We start from the raw sequence: 9,387 nt of genomic DNA on the forward strand, positions 1-9,387 counted from the left end.
TCAGCCCCAGGAACCTCCCACTGTGAACTCATCTCCGGCCTTTCCCCTATACCAACAATGCCATGACACCACCTCCCATACATCACAAGCTCCACCACCCAAACAAGTCTTGTACCCTCCTCCACCAGTCACTTCTGTTTTTGTGGCACCCCCACCTGCTGCATTATACTGATCGTCCAGTGAGCCTCTGTTCCAAACTCACGACAACCAGTATTACCCCCTGGATCCCACTTTCAAGGCTCCCGAACCCTATTCCTACACTCCTCATTTCGACCTCCTCGCGGAAACCGAAAAACCATCTAAAAATCCCGAACATGAGGAGATGTTCAGAAAAGTTAAAATCCTGGAACAGTCATTCAGAGACATGCGAGGGTTGGGAGGTCAAGTAATTATGGCTTACAAAGACCTATGTCTGTTTTCAGATGTGCAATTACCGGCAGGGTTTAAGATGCCTAAGTTTGATTTGTACGATGGGCACGGTGATCCAGTAGCGCACTTGAGAGGGTTTTGTAGCAAAATGAGGGGAGCTGGAGGGAAAGATGAATTGGTAATGGCATATTTCAGTCAAAGTCTAAGTGGTTCAGCATTGGAATGGTACACTCGGCAGGATCACGGAAGATGGTACACATGGGATGATCTAGCCCAGGCATTTGATTGTCACTTCCAGTACAATCTCGAAATTATTCCAGATCGTCTGTCTTTGAAGAAACTTGAGAAAAAGCATAATGAGAGTTTCAGGGAGTATGGTTTTAGGTGGAGAGAACAGGTAGCAAGGGTTGACCCTCCAATGAAAGAAAGTGAAATGGTAGATTATTTTCTGCAGGCTTTAGAGCCCACTTATTACGGACATCTAGTATCGGCCATGCATCATAAAATTATTCACGGCCTTATAATAATACGGATCGACCAATTCATCTGGTATTTCTGTGAAATTATATGATCTATGTCTCCAACATTTGGATATTTATTATAAAGAAAGAGCAATATGTGTGCATGAGGCAACCCTCGCTTTTGAAATTCTATAGTATATATCACTGCAAAAAAATAATAATTTACAATTAGGGTAAATAGTTGAAATTCATATGTAAAAAAATGCTTTATTAAATTAGATTATAAACTGATAATAATTTATTATAAAAGATTAATTATATACTTGATTTAACTGCTCCAAAAAATTGTTTCTATTTCAAATCCTTTATTAAACGATCCAATTTGATTTTGATCACCCTAAATAAAATGTCTGGGCGATCTTCTGGTTGCAAGCCCCTACTCTTTACAAATCTACTAATCTCAGGCCACTTGGGTTGCAAGTAAATGTAATGAAGAGATTTGGATATCCAACCCACTTGCGGATTGTCATAGCATCTTGATAATTTTGAATCATATATCTTGCACTCCTTGTGAAGTTGGATGAAAGAATTACCTTTTTACCTTGAGAAGAAGGATTTATCTCTCCATGTAAAACTGCATCTTCTAATCCTTTATACATATGTGCTCGCAATTGTCTTTGATGAGTTCTGATATACTTCAACCTAGACGATTCAACCATTGTAAATCCATCGACCAAGAATTGTTGAAATAATCTTCTTGAGTTCACAATTATTGGTACTTCACCATTCCTTTCTTGAATTTTGTATGCGAAATATTCACGGATGCTAACAAAATTCCTTGCTCCACTTGATTCATCATTTCCATTTAAAGGAATGTCTTCCCGATAACCATCTTCACCAAATAGAAACAATAAAGGATACTGAAGTCCTAAATAGGTGGCATTCAACTCATTTATCCTTTGTATTTGTCCAGATTGGGTTTCAACAATGATGTCTCGGTCACATCTAGACACATCAAAATCTCCAACCACCAAAGCAGCTACCTCTGAAACCGTTGGTAAATTGTATCTTCTTCCATCATAGTTCCATTTCCCTATCAATCTGAGCCTAAAATTGGAGTGAGTATCTTCTTGAAATTTGTCTCTGACCATTCTAAATGACTTTGTGAAAACATTCTTTTCATCAAGCATTTATTTCATATCTTGAACAATTTCAGCATGAAGTTGGTTTACGCTTTGACCACGACTGCATAAATATAGGTATAGTAAAATTGATCTAAGTTTGTTTTTGTTAGAATATTCATGCATATTTAAAATAAGAATAACTGAATACTAACCCCAGTGCATGAATTCTATTCTGCACTTCGTTTTCTGTGTCGTATATATATAATTGTGCAAACTTGGGGGTGGATCCTTCGGGAGGCAACAAACTTCCGATTTGATGATAGTTTTGTCCAGATAGTTTGAATGTTCTTGGCCCCTTTGTTTGATTGACAGAAGGATCAACTTTTCCTCCCATTGATGTAAATGAAAATATTGAGTTATAACTTCTAATATTATCTCTGAAATGATTACTTTTTGGACCTGCATAAAAATATTTGGTGGTGAATCAAAATATTCATATATTGAAGAAATTATTTAAGTATGGTAAAATAGATTTTCTTGTTACCTGATCCGAATAATAAGTGTTTTAAAATTGTGGGAGGTTCTTTTGGATGTGGTAGGTGTATCTTTCCATGATTACAACACAAAGAGAACTCTGGTTTTTTAGCTTTGACTTTCTTGTTTATTCTTTCTTCATACCAGAAGTAAGCACCACAATGTTCACATTCATATGTAGGATCGCCTATATCCCATTAATTTATGAATAAAAGAAGCAAATGTAAGATTAATGTCAAGGTTTTATGTTATGGCATGCCTACTTATTATATATACATATAACAATAATAAAATATTGATACCTTCATTGTCAATAATTGCATATCCGACGCCAGCCTCTAAATAGTATAATATTAAAATTATATTAAATTAGCCATATAAATTGAAAAACGTGGACATGTATGAATCATTGTTTGTGTTAAGATGGACATACCTTCATACTCGTCTTCATCTTCAGTTGCATCATTATTTTCTGTGATTGTTTTCACGTACCATTACGTTAAGTATTTAATCAAGCTACCATTATTTTTATTATTTATAAATGTAGTTTATTTGTATAATTTGATAGCTAAAACTTTTATTCATTAAAAACATACCTGATACATCACCATCAATATTGTCATCCTCAAGTTCTAATAATAAATTATAATAAAATGTTGTTAGTATATATAAATGACTTATGTTATATAAATAAATTTATTTATAATAAGAACCTTGCAGTTGGGGTAGCTCATTTAAATCCGGTAGAAGATAATTTCTCTGCACATTTGAAGTTGACAAACCAAATTGCAAATGTTTCTCTTGAGGTAAATTTGGATAATGTGTCTAAGAATGAGACGATGAAGCATGTCCACAACTGTTTAAAGGTGTATAATGAAATCGTGTGGAATTTTGACGTTTTGTTATGTCTGTTAAAGGTTGTGTTGCCTTTTCTTTTCCAAAAGCATCTCCTCTGATAGTAGCATTACGAACGAAGTCTGTAAACGAAAAAACATACAAATCAGATAACTAAAAGAAGTGGAAAAAATATATAAACTAACATCTTGTTTGAATAGTACTATTTAACGTAATGAACTTTGTAAAAGTATCATCACAAATCAATGTATGTTTAACAAACTAAACAATGTAATCCAAAAATTTGGGCAGAATAAACAGGCAGGTACAAAGACAAATCAACTATTAGCCCATACGATTAATAATTCAAAGGCAGAACTTCAAGATTTAAAATGATTCAGATATCATATTACACGTGTGAAGGCGTGTCACTTTTTTTTAGCCCATAAAAAAATAGAATATCGGGAACTCAATGGTTGTGCCATATTCTACCCTTGGAAAAATAGGACATTTGATAAGATTTCAACCTAAGCTTTCTGCAGAAATTTAATATTGATATAATTGTGTAGTACTCGACTCGTTTATAGTATTACATTAGATCATAGGACATTATTCGCGCTTTTAGTTGCATTGTAATTTCAATAGCTTTCTAATCACTCTAGTTAATCTTCCTTTGTATGTATATAATTTCGAAAAACAAAAAAAAATCTTTTTTTTTCAAAATTTCGGCAGAGTTTCGGTATATTTTGGGACATCGGTTTTTCAAAATAGGCAATTATACCTCTCAGCCTTCTTATTAACTCTCTCTAAATTTTCCCTACAAGCCGGTCAACATGCAAATCTGAAGCAAATGAATGCACAAGTATCAAGTAAGATGCATCAGAATGGTCTTTTCATTTCGGTTACACATGTCCTAGACAGACCCAACCCCTGTGTTGAGTCTCCAAAGTTAAATGCACATGATGAAAACAAATGTTCCTACTAGGGATCCGGCATGAGGCTGAGTTATTCTAGTTTTGAAACCTGGGTATTTATTCTAGACTGTGTACCCGAGTGGACAACTCGAGCCGAGGAGGGGGCTACGTACCGGGAACCAAAAGGCCATCCGGCTTAGTAACTTATCCGAGCCTCTTTCTTATTTCAAGGTATAACACTAACAGAATAGGGAGTCTCGACCAGCGAGTACATCCCCGAAGATGAGAAGAGAAGGGTTTCGTAGCAGTTTATATACAATTCAGATAATATTAAAGTGGTAAAAGCATCATTTAGCACATTAAACCCAAACATGTAATAAAATCAAATAATAGATAAAGCCAAATATAACAATTCATCTAAGCTCGAATTCTGAACCCTGAACTAGAGATTCTGGGTTCGATCCCCAGCGGAGTCGCCAGAGCTGTCACACCTCATTTTTCTAACACTCCCGTAAAGGAGTATAAGGAAGTTTTTCCAATTAAAGGACAATCAGAACGAGATTTATTTCAATTCAAATTCAGAGTCGCCACTTGGGATAATTTAATGGTGTCCCAAGTCACCGGTTCAAATCCCTAATCGAGGAAAAGATTGACTCTGTATTACAGTCTGCGAACACAGAAATCTGGGTAAGGAATTCTGTTAACCCGGGAGGAGGTATTAGGCATTCCCGAGTTTCGTGGTTCTAGCACGGTCGCTGAACTGTTATAATTGGCCTATTATCTGATTTTAGAACATGTTTAAACCTATGGTTCAATTTTAACTTTAACCGCTTTAATTAATTAATTTTTAGGAAAAAAATTCAACGTCATCAAACACACGTCTTGAACCACGTCACATAAATGCACCATCGGTCCACGACATATTTTATCTAACATTGTTGAGATTTGGATTTGGGTCACATAAATGCGGACCCGAGTTTAGGGAGGTAAGTTATTAAAATAAGGCGCCTAAAACAACTGCGTGTTAGCAACTTTGCGAGGGCCATGAAAATTCGCTAAATGGCGCCCCTCGAATTCTAAGGATTAAACAAAATTAATTAAACGAGAGTCATGAAACTGTGATTTTTTAGTCTGTTAGTTTTTGTGTCGTTGTAATCAAAGCATTTTCTTTTTTTATGAAAATTTGAAAATACCAAAATATTTTATATTTACACTTATTCTCCAGAACTACGCTCGGTCTGATTCATGCGGGGTCATGATGCGTAGGCAATCTCCATAGGATTCGACCATAACCAAAAGAAAGAAAAGAAGAGTGATAAAAAAGAGGAAAAGAAAAAGAGAGAAAAGCAAGAGACAAAAAGAAAAGAAAAGAGAAAGAAAATAAGAAACTGTGGGAAAAGAGCAATGTCAAAACAAGAGAGAGAAGTATGAGAGAGTAAAAACAAAGAAAGAGCAAAGGCAAGGATAAAAAGAAACAAAACAAAAGAGAGAAAAAGGGAAGTCGTAAATAGAAATAAGGAAAGGCCGGGATGACGCAAGCAACCGATCAAATGCATAATAGAAACGGTTAACTGCTTAGGTGCATTCATTTCCCAAATGTGCGGTTGTCTATCTTTTACACCCTGATCGCTAACTAGTTTGTTGTTGTCGTCAATTAACAGGTAGGTGGTTAGTTTATGTGGCATTCTGGAAACTCACCCATACAACACCCGTTCAAAAAATAGATTGATCATGGCCAATCAGGAACTTGATGCAAGTGTTATCGATCCCTCAAGAGAGGTGGAAGAGTTGGACGTTAATTCGATGAAAGAAGAGATGTATAAGTTGAAGCAGCAGATGGCTGAAATGTACCAGGCCTGGGCAAAAGGGCAACCACCACCAGCTTACCCCGCTGACCCTGCTTTTATCCCGCCATTGGCTCAGCCCCAGGAACCTCCCACTGTGAACTCATCTCCGGCCTTTCCCCTATACCAACAATGCCATGACACCACCTCCTATACATCACAAGCTCCACCACCCAAACAAGTCTTGTACCCTCCTCCACCAGTCACTTCTGTTTTTGTGGCACCCCCACCTGCGCATTATACTGATCATCCAGTGAGCCTCTGTTCCAGACTCACGACAACCAGTATTACCCCCCCGGAGCCCACTTTCAAGGCTCCCGAACCCTATTCCTACACTCCTCATTTCGACCTCCCCGCGGAAATCGAAAAACCATCTAAAAATCCCGAACAAGAGGAGATGTTCAGAAAAGTTAAAAGCCTGGAACAGTCATTCAGAGACATGCGAGGGTTGGGAGGTCAAGTAATTATGGCTTACAAAGACCTATGACTGTTTCCAGATGTGCAATTACCGGCAGGGTTTAAGATGCCTAAGTTTGATTTGTACGATGGGCACGGTGATCAAGTAGCGCACTTGAGAGGGTTTTGTAGCAAAATGAGGGGAGCTGTAGGGAAAGATGAATTGCTAATGGCATATTTCAGTTAAAGTCTAAGTGGTTCAGTGTTGGAGTGGTACACTCGGCAGGATCACGGAAGATGGTACACATGGGATGATCTAGCCCAGGCATTTGCTTGTCACTTCCAGTACAATCTCGAAATTATTCCATATCGTCTGTCTTTGAAGAAACTTGAGAAAAAGCATAATGAGAGTTTCAGGGAGTATGGTTTTAGTTGGAGAGAACAGGTAGCAAGGGTTGACCCTCCAATGAAAGAAAGTGAAATGGTAGATTATTTTCTGCAGGCTTTAGAGCCCACTTATTACGGACATCTAGTATCGGCTATAGGCAAGTCCTTCAATGAAGTGGTAAAAATGGGCGGTATGGTAGAAGAATGGCTTAAGACAAACAAAATCATGAGCTATTCGGGGATCAATGCAACCACCCAGGCCATTCAAAGTGGAACTGGGGGAGTAATTGGAAAAAAGAAGAAAGAGGATGTCGCAACAGTTGAATCAGGAGCTTGGTTCGGGCATAGGGGTCCACCTCACCATTATCATCAACCTCGTCCCCACCACCCCATACCCCATATAATCCACCCCAACACTACTACCTACCACCAGACTCCCATTTTTCTGTCCACCATGCCCAAACATATAGCCAACCTCCGGCACACGCACAATGGTGTGCGCTAGTCCCACAAAATACATAACCAGCTCCACAAAATGCCTATCCACCCCCAAGAGCCTACCGAAACCCTCCTAGATCATGTTTCCGGCCCAAGCAAGCATTTAAGAATGATATGTTGTAGAAGAAGAAAACCTTCACTCCATTAGGAGAATCCTATACCAGTTTGTTCCACAGGTTATGATAATTGGGTATGCTGAGTCCGATCGAGCCAACACTGCCAAACCCTCCCCCAAGGAATCTTGATCACTCTGTGAGTTGCGAATATTGTTTTGTGTTCCGGGGCATGACACAGAGAAATGCTGGCAAATGAAAACAGCTATTCAGGAACTTATTGATACTAATCGGATTGAGGTCCAAGCTCCGGAGGCACCTAATATCAACCAGAACCCATTGCCAGCCCATCTTGAGACAAATATGATTGAGATAGTGCATAATGGAGGGGATCCTAAGAAGCCTTCGCAAACTGTCATGATAATTCGGTCCAGTGAAGCCATGCCGTTTGAAAAATAAACAAGTGAGAAGTATATGATCAAGTTGAACGGGGCAAATAGTGAACCATCTGTGGTGGTCAAGAAGGGGTCCTCAAGTGATGTTGCAGGAAAACATGAAAGAGCGAAAGTGGTTATGCCAGGAATGGCGAACAAGCCTGTTGTAATTGTGGAGGGTGTCCGCATAGATCCTGTCATTATCGAACCGGTAACTCAATTACCGATAGTCAACAGCAAGGCGGTCCTGTGGAATTATGAACAAGTGACAGTGACTTACAAGGAGAAAGAGGTTAAAGAAGATGTTTGTGAAACCCATGGTTTGGCTCGATCGGGGAGATGCTTTGCCCCCGAAAAGTTGAGAAAAGCTAAGATCTCCAAAGACAACCCGGTGCTAGTGAAGAAAGTTCTGACCGAGGAAGAAGTAGAGGAATTTTTGAGAAAAATGAAAGTGCATGATTATTCCATTATGGAGAAATTGAGGAAGACACCGGCTCAGATCTCACTATTGTCATTATTGATCCATTCAGACAAGCACCGTCGAGCTTTGATGAAGATCTTGAATGAGGCCCACGTTCCTGACAAAATCTCAGTAAACCACTTGGAAAAGATAGCTAACAAGATATTTTTGAGGTAAACAGAGTCACTTTTTCTGATGATGAGTTGCCTGTTGAGGGTACTGAGCACAATAGGGCCCTTTATCTTACGGTGAAATGCGAAGATTCCGTGGTTACTCGGGTACTGGTTGACAATGGTTCTAGTGCGAACATTTTCCCTCTCTCCACTCTGAACAAGTTAAAGGTGGATGATGAAAGAATTCACAAGAATAGTATCTACGTTCGGGGATTCGACGGTGGGGAGAAAGATTCAGTCGGGGACATAGTGCTTGAGCTTACAATAGGGCCAATTGAGTTTATCATGGAATTCCAGGTGCTCGATGTGGCTGTTTCTTACAATCTGTTGTTGGGTCGACCCTGGATTCATGCTGCCAAAGCAATCCCGTCTACTCTGCATCAAATGGTCAAGTTTGAATGGGATAGACAGGAAATTGTTGTGAACGCAAAGATAATTTGTGTGTTCCCAGTGACGCCATTGTTCTGTTCATAGAATTTGAAGACGACAAGGGGCCATGGGTTTATCAGGTTTTTGACACGGTATCGGTAGAGAAAATTCCAAAAGGGAAGTGTGTTCCAACTCTGAGGGTAGCTGCTGCATCAGTCATGGTAGCCGTTAAAATTTTGAAAAATGGTTTTGTACCGGGCAAGGGTTTGGGTGCATCTCTGCAAGGTATCGTACAACCGGTGTATCCTCCCAAAAACATGGATACATTAGGTTTGGGGTTCAAGACCATAGTTGTAGACGTGAAAAGAGCTAGAAAGTTGAAACAAAGGGCCTGAGTCCTACCAAAGCCCATCCCACGACTCTCCAGATCATTTGTCAGGCCTGGCACCAAGAAACACCTAGTAACAACAGTTCCCAGTTCTGTGGTCGGTCCTAATAAGGAGTTGCTCGAGAGGTTTGAGAAGTTATTCGACGGTG

Source organism: Nicotiana tabacum, chromosome 1, assembly GCF_000715075.1.
Source record: "Nicotiana tabacum cultivar K326 chromosome 1, ASM71507v2, whole genome shotgun sequence".
Lineage (NCBI taxonomy): Eukaryota > Viridiplantae > Streptophyta > Magnoliopsida > Solanales > Solanaceae > Nicotiana > Nicotiana tabacum.